Source organism: Penaeus japonicus, unplaced genomic scaffold (genome assembly GCF_977035675.1).
Source record: "Penaeus japonicus unplaced genomic scaffold, GWHDUDI00000001_assembly GWHDUDI00000043, whole genome shotgun sequence".
NCBI lineage: Eukaryota > Metazoa > Arthropoda > Malacostraca > Decapoda > Penaeidae > Penaeus > Penaeus japonicus.
The window spans coordinates 1,322,037-1,337,036 of record NW_028234445.1 but is presented as its reverse complement, the minus strand read 5'-3'; the positions used below and the strand labels follow the sequence as shown (position 1 = coordinate 1,337,036).

Genomic DNA, 15,000 nt, shown 5'->3' with positions numbered 1-15,000 from the left:
GCACGAATATCTTATATTTGTCTTTACTTATTTATATTTATCTTTACTGCACGAATATTTATCTTTAATATAATATTTATCTTTACTGCACGAATGTGGCAAGAAAACCCCACAAATATTAAGGAAGGAAATATTTTATGATACTGATGATAACACTCTCATGATAATGATGGAACTAATGATAATGATATAATGATAATAATGATGGTGATTGGAAGGTGAATAATGATAGTAATAACAGTAATGATGGAAATAATATTTATTGATTATGATGATAATTCTTATTATAATGAATATTTTAAATATTGATTATAAATGATTATAAATTTATTATGAATTATAATTATCATTAATGATAATGATTATTTTTAATGATAATGATTATTTTTATGTTATTATCATTTTTAGAAATCATCATTGCTGTTATTATTTTTATCATCATTAATATTTTCATTATCATCATTATCATTATGAATATTATATAATTATCATTATTATTAGAATTATCATTATTATTATCTTCATTATTATTTTTATCTTCATCATTATCATTATCATTCATGTTATTGTCATAATTATCTTTACTAATATTTCTATCATTATGATTGATATTTTTTTATCATTTTATTACCATTGCTATCATTATAGCTATCATGATTACTGTTATTATTGCAATGGTCTTTATAAATATAATAATAAAAACAATAAAAATTACAATAATTATCATAGTAATAAAAAATATATATATTACTGATAAATAATTATCAAACATTCATTTTCATTATAATATTCTTTCTCATTATCATACATATTTTTCTTCTTTTCCTTTTTGTTTCTATACCTTTTCATAATTCTTATTTTCATTAACATTCTAAGTATTTGCAATTTTATTAATATTCAAAATATCCATACTATTCCTAGCCCTTACCCTTATCACCCTAATCATCTCTATTAATCTCATTCCTAAAACTAGTCTCATTCTCCCTCACATTCACCTTCTCACTGTCATTCTCACTCACATTCAGCTTCTCATTGTTATTCTCACTGACATTCACCTTCTCGTTGTCATTCTCACTCACATTCACCTTCGCATTGTCATCCTCACTTCCCTTCTCACGCTCATTACTCACAAACAGACGTCTAACACAAGCATCTTCCTCCCTCAGGTTGGACTCCCTTACACTTTGCTTCCTTGAACGGCCACGATGCTGTTGCAGAGACGCTCCTCGAGAAGGGCGGAGAAGTGAACGCCAAGACTAAGGATGGTAAGGCGATTGGAAAGCGAGTGACTTCTTAAAGGCGCCAGAAGAATTTTGCTTTTGTTTCTTTTCTCTTCTTTGTCTTTATGGAGTTTATAACAAATTATTGTTATAATTTGATTAGGGAATCTTTATCATCTTTTATCATTAATTTTATTGATATTTATTTCTTTATTCTATGAATTTTTCAGTAAAAAAAATTCATAGATTATTTTATAAAATAGAAATAAATAGATTTTTCTATATTTCTTTATACTATAAATGTTATAATGATTAGTTATGATAATTATGATAATAATAAGTATGATCATCTTAATTATTATTGACATTGTCATTATTATTTTTCTGATTATCTACAAGAAATATGATCATCCTCATCATCAATCATAATCATCATCAATTGTGCTATTCATATTAGCATTATTATTTCATGAAGATTACTATTATTATTACTACTATTTCTATTAAATTATCAATTGTTATAATCCTTCTTCTCATTATTGTTAATTTGATGGTGATCCTGTTCTTGTTCTCCTACATGCTTTTGTTGGTGGTGTTGTTGCGAGGTCTTTGTCAGTGATGACAATGACAATGATGATAATGGAGAAAGTAATGGCAACAAAAGCAACAATAATAATGATGATAATGAAAAGTTTCATAATGTTAATGAAGGTAATGATAACAATATTAATGATAAAGTAATCATCACTGATAATTTTGATGATAACACTTTCATGATGATAATAGAACTAATGATAATGGTAATGACATATTTATGATAACAATGATAATAATAATGGTGATGATGAATAATGATAGTAATAAATTTAGAAATATAAAAGTTTAGTTAAGTCCCCCCTAACGGCGAGTCCGTTTTCTTTGACATACGTAATGTCTCCCATGTTCCACCAATATTTGATGTTTTTTATTTTACGCTTATTTACTACAAGAAAGACATGTTTTGTTTATGTTACACCATTTATCAGGTGTATGTTTTTCCATTATGAAGACTATATTTTAACTGCATTGAAACAGAATAAATTAGCAGACGCTCAACACCACCACGTGTTTCAATGGCTAAAGAACATCTTTATTTACTGCACGAATATCTTATATTTATCTTTACTTATTTATATTTATCTTTACTGCACGAATATTTATCTTTAATATAATATTTATCTTTACTGCACGAATGTGGCAAGAAAACCCCACAAATATTAAGGAAGGAAATATTTTATGATACTGATGATAACACTCTCATGATAATGATGGAACTAATGATAATGATATAATGATAATAATGATGGTGATTGGAAGGTGAATAATGATAGTAATAACAGTAATGATGGAAATAATATTTATTGATTATGATAATTTTCATTATAATGAATATTTTAAATATTGATTATAAATGATTATAAATTTATTATGAATTGTAATTATCATTAATGATAATGATTAATTTTAGTGATAATGATTATTTTTGTTATTATCATTTTTAGAAATTATCATCATCGCTGTTATTATTTTATCATCATTAATATTTTCATTATCATTATTATCATTATGAATATTATATAATTATCATTATTATAAGAATTATCATTATTATTATCTTCATTATTATTTTTATCTTCCTCATTATCATTATTATTCATGTTATTGTCATAATTATCTTCACTAATATTTCTATCATTATGATTGATATTTTTTATCATTTTATTACCATTGCTATCATTATAGCTATCATGATTACTGTTATTATTGCAATGGTCTTCATAAATATAATAATAAAAACAATAAAAATACAATAATTATCATAGTAATCAAAAAATATTTATATATTATTGATAAATGATTATCAAACATTCATTTTCATTATAATATTCTTTCTCATTATCTCATTGTTTCTATACCTTTTCATAATTCTTATTTTCATTAGCATTCTTAGTATTTGCAATTTTATTAATATTCAAAATATTCATACTATTCCTAGCCCTTACCCTTATCACCCTAATCATCTCTATTAATCTCATTCCTAAAACTAGTCTCATTCTCCCTCACATTCACCTTCTTACTGTCATTCTCACTCACATTCACCTTCGCATTGTCATCCTCACTTCCCTTCTCACGCTCATTACTCACAAACAGACGTCTAACAGAAGCATCTTCCTCCCTCAGGTGAGACTCCCTTACATTGTGCTTCCCGCAACGGCCATCATGCTGTTGCAGAGACGCTCCTCGAGAAGGGCGGAGAAGTGAACGCCAAGAATGCATTTGGTAAGGCGATTGGAAAGCGAGTGACTTCTTCAAGGCACCAGAAGAATTTTGCTTTTGTTTCTTTTCTCCTCTTTGTCTTTATGGAATTTTATAACAATTATTGTTATAATTTAATAAGGGAATCTTTATCATCTTTTATCATTAATTTTATTGATATTTATTTCTTTATTCTATAAATTTTTCAATAAAATATTTTCATAGATTATTTTATAACTAAGAAAAAAATAGATTTTTCTATATTTCTTTATACTATAAATGTTATAATGATTAGTTATGATAATTATGATAATAATAAGTATGATCATCTTAATTATTACTGACATTGTCATTATCATTTTCCTGATTATCTACAAGAAATATGATCATCCTGATCATCAATCATAATCATCATCAATGGTGCTATTCATATTATCATTATTATTTCATTACTATAACTATCATTGTTACTCCCATTTCTACTAAATTAAATTAAATTGTTACTCCCATTTCTACTAATATCAATATGATTTTTTGAATAAATTAGCAGACGCTCAACACCACCACGTGTTTCAATGGCTAAAGAACATCTTTATTTACTGCACGAATATCTTATATTTATCTTTACTTATTTATATTGATCTTTACTGCACGAATATTTATCTTTAATATAATATTTATCTTTACTGCACGAATGTGCCAAGAAAACCCCACAAATATTAAGGAAGGAAATATTTTATGATACTGATGATAACACTCTCATGATAATGATGGAACTTATGATAATGATATAATGATAATAATGATGGTGATTGGAAGGTGAATAATGATAGTAATAACAGTAATGATGGAAATAATATTTATTGATTATGATAATTCTTATTATAATGAATATTTTAAATATTGATTATAAATGATTATAAATTTATTATGAATTGTAATTATCATTAATGATAATTATTATTTTTAGTGATAATGATTATTTTTGTTATTATCATTTTTATAAATTATCATCATCGCTGTTATTATTTTTTATCATCATTAATATTTTCATTATCATTATTATCATTATCAATATTATATAATTATCATTATTATAAGAATTATCATTATTATTATCTTCATTATTATTTTTATCTTCCTCATTATCATTATTATTCAAGTTATTGTCATAGTTATCTTAATATTTCTATCATTATGATTGATATTTTTTTATCATTTTATTACCATTGCTATCATTATAGCTACCATGATTACTGTTATTATTGCAATGGTCTTCGTAAATATAATAATAAAAACAATAAAAATTACAATAATTATCATAGTAATAAAAAAATATTTATATATTATTGATAAATGATTATCAAACATTCATTTTCATTATAACATTCTTTCTCATTATCTCATTGTTTCTATACCTTTTCATAATTCTTATTTTCATTAACATTCTAAGTATTTGCAATTTTATTAATATTCAAAATATTCATACTATTCCTAGCCCTTACCCTTATCACCCTAATCATCTCTATTAATCTCATTCCTAAAACTAGTCTCATTCTCCCTCACAATCACCTTCTCATTGTCATTCTCACTGACATTCACCTTCTGATTGTTATTCTCACTGACATTCACCTTCTCATTGTCATTTTCACTCGCATTCACCTTCTTACTGTCATTCTCACTCACATTCACCTTCGCATTGTCATCCTCACTTCCCTTCTCTCATTCATTACTCACAAACAAACGTCTAACAGAAGCATCTTCCTCACTCAGATGAAACTCCCTTACACTTTGCTTCCTTTAACGGCCATTCACCTTCTCATTGTCATTCTAACTTATTCACCTTCTCATTGTCATTCTCTCTTACATTCACCTTCTCATTGTCATCCTCACTCACATTCACCTTCTTATTGTCATTCTCACTCACATTCACCTTCTCATTGTCAATCTCACTCATTCACCTTCTCATTGTCATTCTCACTCATTCACCTTCTCATTGTCATTCTCAGTCATTCACCTTCTCATTGTCATTCTCACTCACATTCACCTTCTCATTGTCATTCTCAGTCATTCACCTTCTCATTGTCATTCTCACTCACAATCACCTTCTCATTGTCATTCTCACTCACATTCACCTTCTCATTGTCATTCTCACTCGCATTCAACTTTTCATTATCATTATCATCCACATTCACCTTCTCATTGTCATTCCTACTCACATTCACCTTCTCATTGTCATTTTCACTCATTCACCTTCTCATTATCATTCTCAGTCATTCACCTTCTCATTGTCATTCTTACTCATTCACCTTCTCATAGTCTTTCTCACTCATTCACCTTCTCATCATCATTCTCACTCACATTCACCTTCTCATTGTCATTCTCACTCACATTCACCTTCTCATTGTCATTCTCACTGATTCACCTTCTCTATCATTCTTACTCACATTCACCTTCTCATTTTCATTCTCACTGATTCACCTTCTCATGTCATTCTCATTCACATTCCCCTTCTCATTGTCATTCTCACTCACATTCACCTTCGCATTGTCATTCTCACTCACATTCATCTTTTCATTCTCATTCCCATCCACATTCACCTTCTCTTTGTCAATCCTACTCACATTCACCTTCTCATTGTCATTCTCACTGATTCACCTTCTCATTGTCATTCTCACTCGTATTCTCCTTCTTATGTCATTCTCACTCACATTCACCTTCTCATTTTCATTCTCACTCTCACTCACATTCACCTTTTCATTGTCATTCTCACTCACTCACATTCTCATTGCCATTCTCACTCGCATTCAACTTCTCATTGTCATTCTCACTCACATTCATCTTTTCATTGTCCTTCTTACTCACATTCACCTTCTCATTATCATTTTAACTCACATTTACATTCTGATTGTCATTCTCACTCACATTCCCCTTCTTATTATAATTCTCACTCACATTCCCCTTCTCATTGTCATTCTCACTCACATTCACCTTCTGATTATCATTCTCACTCACATTCACCTGCTCACCGTCATTCTCACTCACATTCACCTTCTCATTGTCAATCTCACTCACATTCACATACTCACTGTCATTATCACTCACATTCTCCTTATTATCATTCTCACTCACATTCACCTCATTTTCATTCTCACTCACATTCACGTTACTGTCATTCTCATTCATATTCACCTTTTAATTGTCATTCACACTCACTTTCACATTCTCACTTTCATTTTCACTCACCTTCACCTTCTCATTGTCTTTCTCACTCACATTCACTTTCTTATTGTCATTCTCACTCACATTCATCTTCTCACTGTCATTCTCACTTACATTCACCTTCTCATTGTCATTCTCACTCACATTCACCTTTTCATTATCATTCTCATCCACATTCACCTTCTCATTGTCATTCCTACTCAAATTCACCTTCTCACTGTCATTCTCACTCACATTCACCTTATCATTATCATTCTCACTCACTTTCACCTTCACATTGTCATTCTCACTCACATTCACCTTCTCGTTATCATTCTCACTCACATTCACCTTCGCATTGTCATTTTCACTCACACTCACCTTCTCATGTCATTCTTACTCGCATTCACCTTCTCATTATCATTCTCACTCATATTCACCGTCTCACTTTCATTCTCATTCATATTAACCTTCTCATTGTCATTCTCACTCACATTCAACTCATTGTCATTCTCACTCACATTCACCTTCTAATTGTCATTCTCACTCACATTCATCTTCTCATTGTCATTCTCACTCACATCTGCCTTCTCATTTTCATTTTCACTCACATTCACTTTCTCATTTTCATTCTCACTCACATTCATCTTCTCATTGTCATTCACACTGACATTCACCTTCTCATTTTCATTCTGACTCACATTTAACTTCTCATTTTCACTCACATTCACCTTCTAACTTTCATTCTCACTCACATTCACCTTCTCATTGTCATTCTCACTCACATTCACCTTCTCATTGTCATTTTCACTCATAATTACCTTATTTTCATTCTCAGTCATATTCATCTTCTCATTGTCATTCTCACTCACATTCACCTCATTGTCATGCTCACTCACATTCACCTTCTCACTGTCATTCTTATTCACATTCACTTTCTCACTGTCATTCTTATTCACATTCACCTTCTCACTGTCATTCTCACTCACATTCACCTTCTCATTGTCATCCTCACTCACATCCACCTTCTCATTTTTAATCTCACTCACATTCACCTTATCATTCTCATTATCACTCACATTCAGCTTCTCACTATCAGTCTCACTCATATTCATTTTCTCATGTTCATTCTCACTCACTTTCATCTTATTTTTGTTCTCACTCACATTCAGCTCACTGTCATTCTCACTCACATTCACCTTCTCATTGTCATTCTCACTCACATTCACCTTCTCTTTTTCATTCTGACTCACATTCATCTTCTCATTGTCATTCACACTGACATTCACCTTCTCATTTTTATTCTGACTCACATTCAACTTCTCATTTTCACTCAAATTCACCTTCTAACCTTCATTCTCACTCACATTCACCTTCTCATTGTCATTCTCACTCACATTCACCTTCTCATTGTCATTCTCACTTATAAAATAACTTATTTTCATTCTCAGTCATATTCATCTTCTCATTGTCATTCTCACTCACATTCACCTCATTGTCATGCTCACTCACATTCACCTTCTCACTGTCATTCTTATTCACATTCACTTTCTCACTGTCATTCTTATTCACATTCACCTTCTCACTGTCATTCTCACTCACATTCACCTTCTCATTGTCATTCTCACTCACATCCACCTTCTCATTTTTATTCTCACTCACATTCACCTTATCATTCTCATTATCACTCACATTCAGCTTCTCACTGTCAGCTTCACTCATATTCACTTTCTCATCTTCATTCTCCCTCACTTTCACCTTATTTTTGTTCTCACTCACATACAGCTCATTGTCATTCTCACTGACATTCACCTTCTCATTGTCATTCTCACTCACATTCACCTTTTCATTTTCATTCTCACTCACATCCACCTTCTCATTGTTATTCTCACTCACATTCACCTTATCATTATCATTTTCACTCACATTCAACTTCTGACTGTCATTCTCACTCATATTCACTTTCTCATATTCATTCTCACTCACTTTCACCTTATTTTCATTCTCACTCACATTCACCTTCTCATTGTCATTCTCATTCACATTCACTGTCTCACTGTCATTCTCACTCACATTCCCCTCATCATTGTCATTGTCACTCATTCACCTTCTCACTGTCACTCACACATATTCCCCTTATCACTGTCATTCTCACTCACATTCACCTCACTGTCATTCTCATTCATATTCACTTTTTAACTCTTTCACTTTTTCATTTTCATTCTCACTCATATGCACCTTATTCTCATTCTCACTCACATTCAGCTTCTCATTGTCATTCTCACTTATATTCACCTTCTCACTGTCATTCTCACTCACATTCACCTTCTCATTGTCATTCTCACTCACATTCACTTTCTCACTGTCATTCTCACTAACATTCCCCTCATCATTGTCATTCTCACTCATTCACCTTCTCACTGTCACTCACACATATTCACCTTCTCACTGTCATTCTCACTCACATTCACCTCACTGTCATTCTCACTCATATTCACTTTTTAACTCTCATTCACACTCACTTTCACTTTTTCATTTTTATTCTCACTCATATTCACCTTATTGTCATTCTCACTCACATTCAGCTTCTCATTGTCATTCTCACTCACATTCATTTTCTTCCTGTAATTCTCACTCACATTCACCTTTGCATTGTCATCCTCACTTCCCTTCTCACGCTCATTACTCACAAACAGACGTCTAACAGAAGCATCTTTCTCCCCCAGGTCAGACTCCCTTACACTGGGCTTCCGATAATGGCCAAGATGCTGTTGCAAAGACGCTTCTCGAGAAGGGCGGAGAAGTGTACGCCAAGGATGCATTTGGTAAGGCGATTGGAAAGCGAGTGACTTCTTAAAGGCACCAGAAGAAGTTTGTTTTTGTTTATTTTCTCATCTTTGTCTCTGTGGAAATTTATAACAATTATTATTCAGATCTAATAAGGATACATCTATCATCAGTTTTTCTTATTTCTTCATCATTCATTATTCTTTTCTATTTATCCATTCCTTATGTTTTAGTTGTTTATTTGAGTTATTTGTAAATGTTACTTATTCATTATCATTTATCATATGAATTTCAATGTTATGATCAATATTATCATAAAAATATTCATTTTTATTATCATTCATTAAAATGTATTATTATTTCAAAAATTTTCTTTTGTAATAGTCACTTTTCATCATTCATCTTTTTTCTTCCTCTTTTACTCTTTTCATTATTGATATAATTTTCATTTTTATTTCAATTTTTTTTCTATATGATTTTATACATATCATTCCTATTATTATTATTATTATTGTTATAGTTAAAAATATTATTATTTTAATTATTCGTATTACTCCTATTTCTATTTCAATGATTATCATAGGATATCCTTCCTCTTGTCATCATTGATAATTTTGCTGATGATCCTGTTGTTCTTGTTCTCCTACATGCTTTTGTTGTAGTTGTGAGGTCTTTATCACTCATAGTACCAGTGTCGGTAAATCATGATGGTAATGACAATGAGGATAACACGATGGCTTCCTTGTTCTTCCTTCTTGCAAACACCTAAGTCTGCTCACAGCTTGCTTGCAACAAACATAGCTATGCAGGTGCTGTTAAGAGGAATGCACTACTTAGCATTCGTTTTACAAAATACCTCTTCTCGCAACTTAAGTTAGGTTTGCTAAGTACATATCCAAATGAAATATCAATAATATAAATTCATACGAAAAAGATATTACCTATTTTGTTTGATTATTATAATGATAATGATAATACTAATAAAAATAACAACCATAATAATGATGATAATGATGACTAAGAATAACATTCATTATAATTATATAAAAAACATTAAAGATAACGATAACAATCATTATTATTATCAATATTAATATCAAACTAGTTAGAATGACCATTATTATTTTTTAAATAATTTTTATGACTGATATCATTTTTTTCATTATAAATATTATGTTACTGATAATAATAATTCCAAAAACAATGATAGAAGTATAATGAGATCCTTATTTTCATTATGGTTATTATTTTCCTTCCTATCATTGCCATCAGAATATGCATTAAAATCATAATGATCATAATCATTCTTAAAATCATGATGATTCTCATTCATGAATACTTTCCCATTTTCATTTCCACTCATTTTCTTCATCATTTTCCATCCATTTAATTTCATTCTCCAGTCATTTCATGCTTATTCATAAGCTTTCCTTTTTGCTTGTATGTATCATAAATATTTTCATTATCATTATTGTCATTAATATAATAATTATACAATTATAACAATTGTTGCCATTCAAATTAGCATTGGCATTTTCATTCCTAACCTCAGTTCCCTTCTCATTTTGATTCTCATTAACATCATCACCACAGTTTTCATTTGATTTTTTATCCTCGTAAGTCTCAGAGCAATTCCAGTCATAACTCTCCTTCTGCAACTCTTTGTCACTCTATACTTTCTGTATAATTCTCCTTCTCCTGCTCTGTGTCACTCTATACTTTCTGTATAATTCTCCTTCTCCTACTATTTGTCACCCATACTTTCTGTATAATTCTCCTTCTCCTACTTTTTGTCACTCTATATTTTCTGTATAATTCTCCTTCTACTCTTTGTCACTTCATACTTTCTGTACAATTCTCCTTCTCCTACTCTTTCTCACTCTATAATTTCTTTATAATTCTCCTTTCCCTACTCTTTCTCACTCTACACTTTCTGTATAATTCTCCTTTTCCTACTCTTTGTCACTATATTTTCTGTACAATTTTCCTTCTCCTACTCCTATTCTTTGTCACTTTACATTCTCTATATAATTCTTCTCCTACTCTTTGTCACTGAATTTTCTGTACAATTCTCCTTCTCCCACACTTTATCATATTTATTTCTCTTCTCATTATCCCTCTCAGTTTTTTCTTTCCTTTTCATCATGCTCATCATCCATTATCCATTTATAGAATATCATTGGTTAAGTTCATTTTTATTTTTACAAATGTTATATTGCTTCATAACTAACTTTATTATAGTGTAACAATTATCATTATTATTATTTTTTTAATTTACCTCTATCAATATTTTGTTATATATGAATATATATATATATATATATATATATATATATATATATATATATATATATATATATATATATATATATATTGAGAGAGAGAGAGAGAGAGAGAGAGAGATACATATATATATTGTCATCAATATTATTGTCACATTTAATCATCATATATCTTGATTTATAGAATATATTCTTAAATATATATAATACCTTTATTGTTATATTTATAACTTATATATCATTACATTTACATCTCACTTATTTCTGAACAAATTTGAATAAAAATGAAAATAAGAAAATTAAACAAGTGTTTCACTGTAGAGCAACATTTAAACATTGACAAGTTCTACAGTCAAGTTTACCTTCAGGACGGACAGCAATGCACTGGGCAGCTTGGATGGGACACACGGCAGTGCTGGAAGTCCTTCGGGAGGGCGGGGCCGACGTGGACGCTGCAGATGGTGAAGGCGACACGCCCCTCCACAAAGCAGCTTCACGAGGGCATCTCCTCGCTATATTCACGTTGATGAACTTTGGGGCTTCCACGTACAAGAAGAATAAAAGAGGAAGGACTCCGCAGGACTTGATGCTGAGATCTTCCTCCACAGAGAGCCGTGGCATGGAACTTTTCCAAAGCGTGTCCATGGTAGTAGATTGTATTGGTCAGACTCTGGTCCTTCCTCTGTCACCATTGGTTTTCAAAGCTGTGCATCATGGGCAGTGCCATGGTTGCTGAGTGGCACTGTAACTAAATCACAAAAGGATTCTAAATTTTAATTCTTGTTTATATAATCGGACCTAAGATGCTAATGCATTTATCTGTTGAATATTGCTTACTTTCAGACAAACGTGATGCAAGGGTGGGTTGCAACCGAGAAGGAAAGGATCAGATTGCAAAGAGAAATCCAAGTGCTGAAGGTGAGTTTTCATAGAGAAAAGGTATCAAAAAACAGAAATCAAAAGGATAATGAAACGATGGGGAATGATCAGCGGAATGACAGAAAATATAGCTATTTATAATCAAACGAAAACCTTTCTAAAATCCATTATGAATTTTCCTTCTTTTGGTGTGGACTGGAGATGTGCAGAAAGCAGGATAGTCAGACAGGCAGACAGACAGGCAGACATTTATAGATGAGGAGAGACGGGGTGAACTAGGGAAGTATTTAGGATGAAATGCAAAGCAAAATGTAAGGGTTTTGGTGATGGCTAATCTTTTATAAGTATTTGATCCGCTTAATTCTTTTAGGACTCCAATCTCCTTATCTCTTGGTTATCAGATTTCCCTTCATCCATCAACAATGTCAGGAAGGAAATGACTTGTTATCATGTTATAGGCAATAATGATATGCTTGCCACTTCCTTCTCTAGAAACAACATGAGCAGAAAGAGTGAGAGATTAGTTAGATGATGAACAAGTAAATAGATAGAGAGAGAAAGAGAAAGTTCATTTTATTTGTCTTTTTGAACACTTATGATACGTATTCCTTACTTATACAGAAGCAGCATGAGCAGGAAGAGCAAGAAATTAGTTAGATAATGAACAAGTAGACAGAGAGAGAGAGAGAGAGGTAATGTTAGAGAGAAAGTTCATTTCGTTTGTCTTTTCGAGCGCTTTTGATACCTATTCCTTACTCATCCAGAAGCAGCATGAGCAGAGAGAGCGAGAGATCAGTGCGGAAAGTAGTGAGACAGTGAATCTACAGAAGGAGACCAGAGACCTGAAGGAAGAGCTGAGGAAGAAGGAAGAGATTGTATTACTCAAGGTATGCACAGGAGAGAGCGAGGAAGAGGGGCGAAATGACAGAGAGAAAGGAGGAGAGGAAAGGGACAGATATAGAAGAATGGTTAAGAAAGAGGAGAGTTAGTGTGAGATAGCATTGTGTTATTAGTAGCTTATTTATTGTCTGGAGAACCTGGAGCTTCCTGAATAAGTTCTTGTAGGTATGAACCTCAACTATTCCAAACGAAGAGAGAAAAGGTTGCAGGATTTGTGTAAATGAAAATGCAACATGATGAGCAATTTTCTTTGCTTCCAAAATGCATTAGCTCCTTTTTAAAAGGGATTTTATTTGTCGAAATGAGATTACTGGTTGGTCGTGCGATTCCACTTGCTTTACCTGTGATGCCTTGCTCTTCTCCTCAAGCCTTTAGGACAGAGACATCCCTACAGTGTTGTCTTCTACAGGATATGCAGGAGGAGCAAGGACATGAGAGGAGTAGGATGGAGACTGAGGTAACTAATCTGCATGCAGAAAACAGCGAACTGAAGGATATCCTATGTCTCAGAGAAAGGGAGATCAGAGAGCTAAAGGTAAGAGCAAGAGCTTCCGAAATACATTAGCCCCTTTTTAAAACCGATTTTATTTGTCAAAACGAGATTACTGGTTGTTCGTGCAATTCCATTTGCTTTGCCTGTGATGCCTTGCTCTTCTCCTCAAGCCTTTAGGACAGAGACATCCCTACAGTGTTGTCTTCTCTTACAGGAGGAGCAAGGACATGAGAGGAGTAGGATGGAGACTGAGGTGACTAATCTGCAGATGGAAAACAGCGAACTGAAGGATATCCTATGTCTGAAGGAAAGGGAGATCAGAGAGCTAAAGGTAAGAGTAAGAAGAAAGAAAAGAGAGGAGAGAGAAAGAGACTAAAATAAGGAGAGAAACAATGAAGAAGTATTGTATTCACACATATGTATTTCTACATGGTTCAATATACACTCCCGTCCCGTTAAGAAGGCGTGACAGTCCTTTACTTTACAGGAGCAACACACAGCGGACGTTGGGAACGCGACGAACAGGTCGGAGGGCGAGGATGCGAACGTGAGGAGGATATTAATTCTTGTGACTTATGATGCATTGCACTGAGGGTGATAATAGTTCCGAGAATTAGCTCCAATGATGATATTAGTGCTTGTAACGTAAATGCAGTTGCACTGAGGATGATGTTAATGCTTTAGACATAACTTGAATTGCAGCAAAGATGATATTTATGTTTTTGTAACTGCAATTACACTAAAGATGATATTAAGGCTCTAAGTTTAACTTCCATTGTACTGAAGATGATGATGTTTTAAATGTAACTTCTATTGCACTGAAAGTTATATTGATGCTTCAAAAGTCAACTTAGATTTAAAGTGCAACAGGGGGGATGGGAAGGTTGGGGGGAAGATAGAAAGATCGGTTGAGAGAAAGATAGTTCGAGAGAAAGAAAGGTTG

The 15,000-nt window shown here is 32.0% G+C and overlaps 2 protein-coding genes across 2 annotated transcripts in view; one reads left to right on the top strand and one right to left on the bottom strand.

Moving 5' to 3' along the window:
* LOC122246354 (uncharacterized) overlaps nt 1-15,000 on the bottom strand; it is a 1,434,769-nt gene that overhangs the window by 897,904 nt on the left and 521,865 nt on the right. The window lies entirely within an intron of this gene.
* The window catches only part of LOC122263496 (uncharacterized), a 1,386,165-nt gene that overhangs the window by 1,120,963 nt on the left and 250,202 nt on the right, over nt 1-15,000 (top strand). The window lies entirely within an intron of this gene.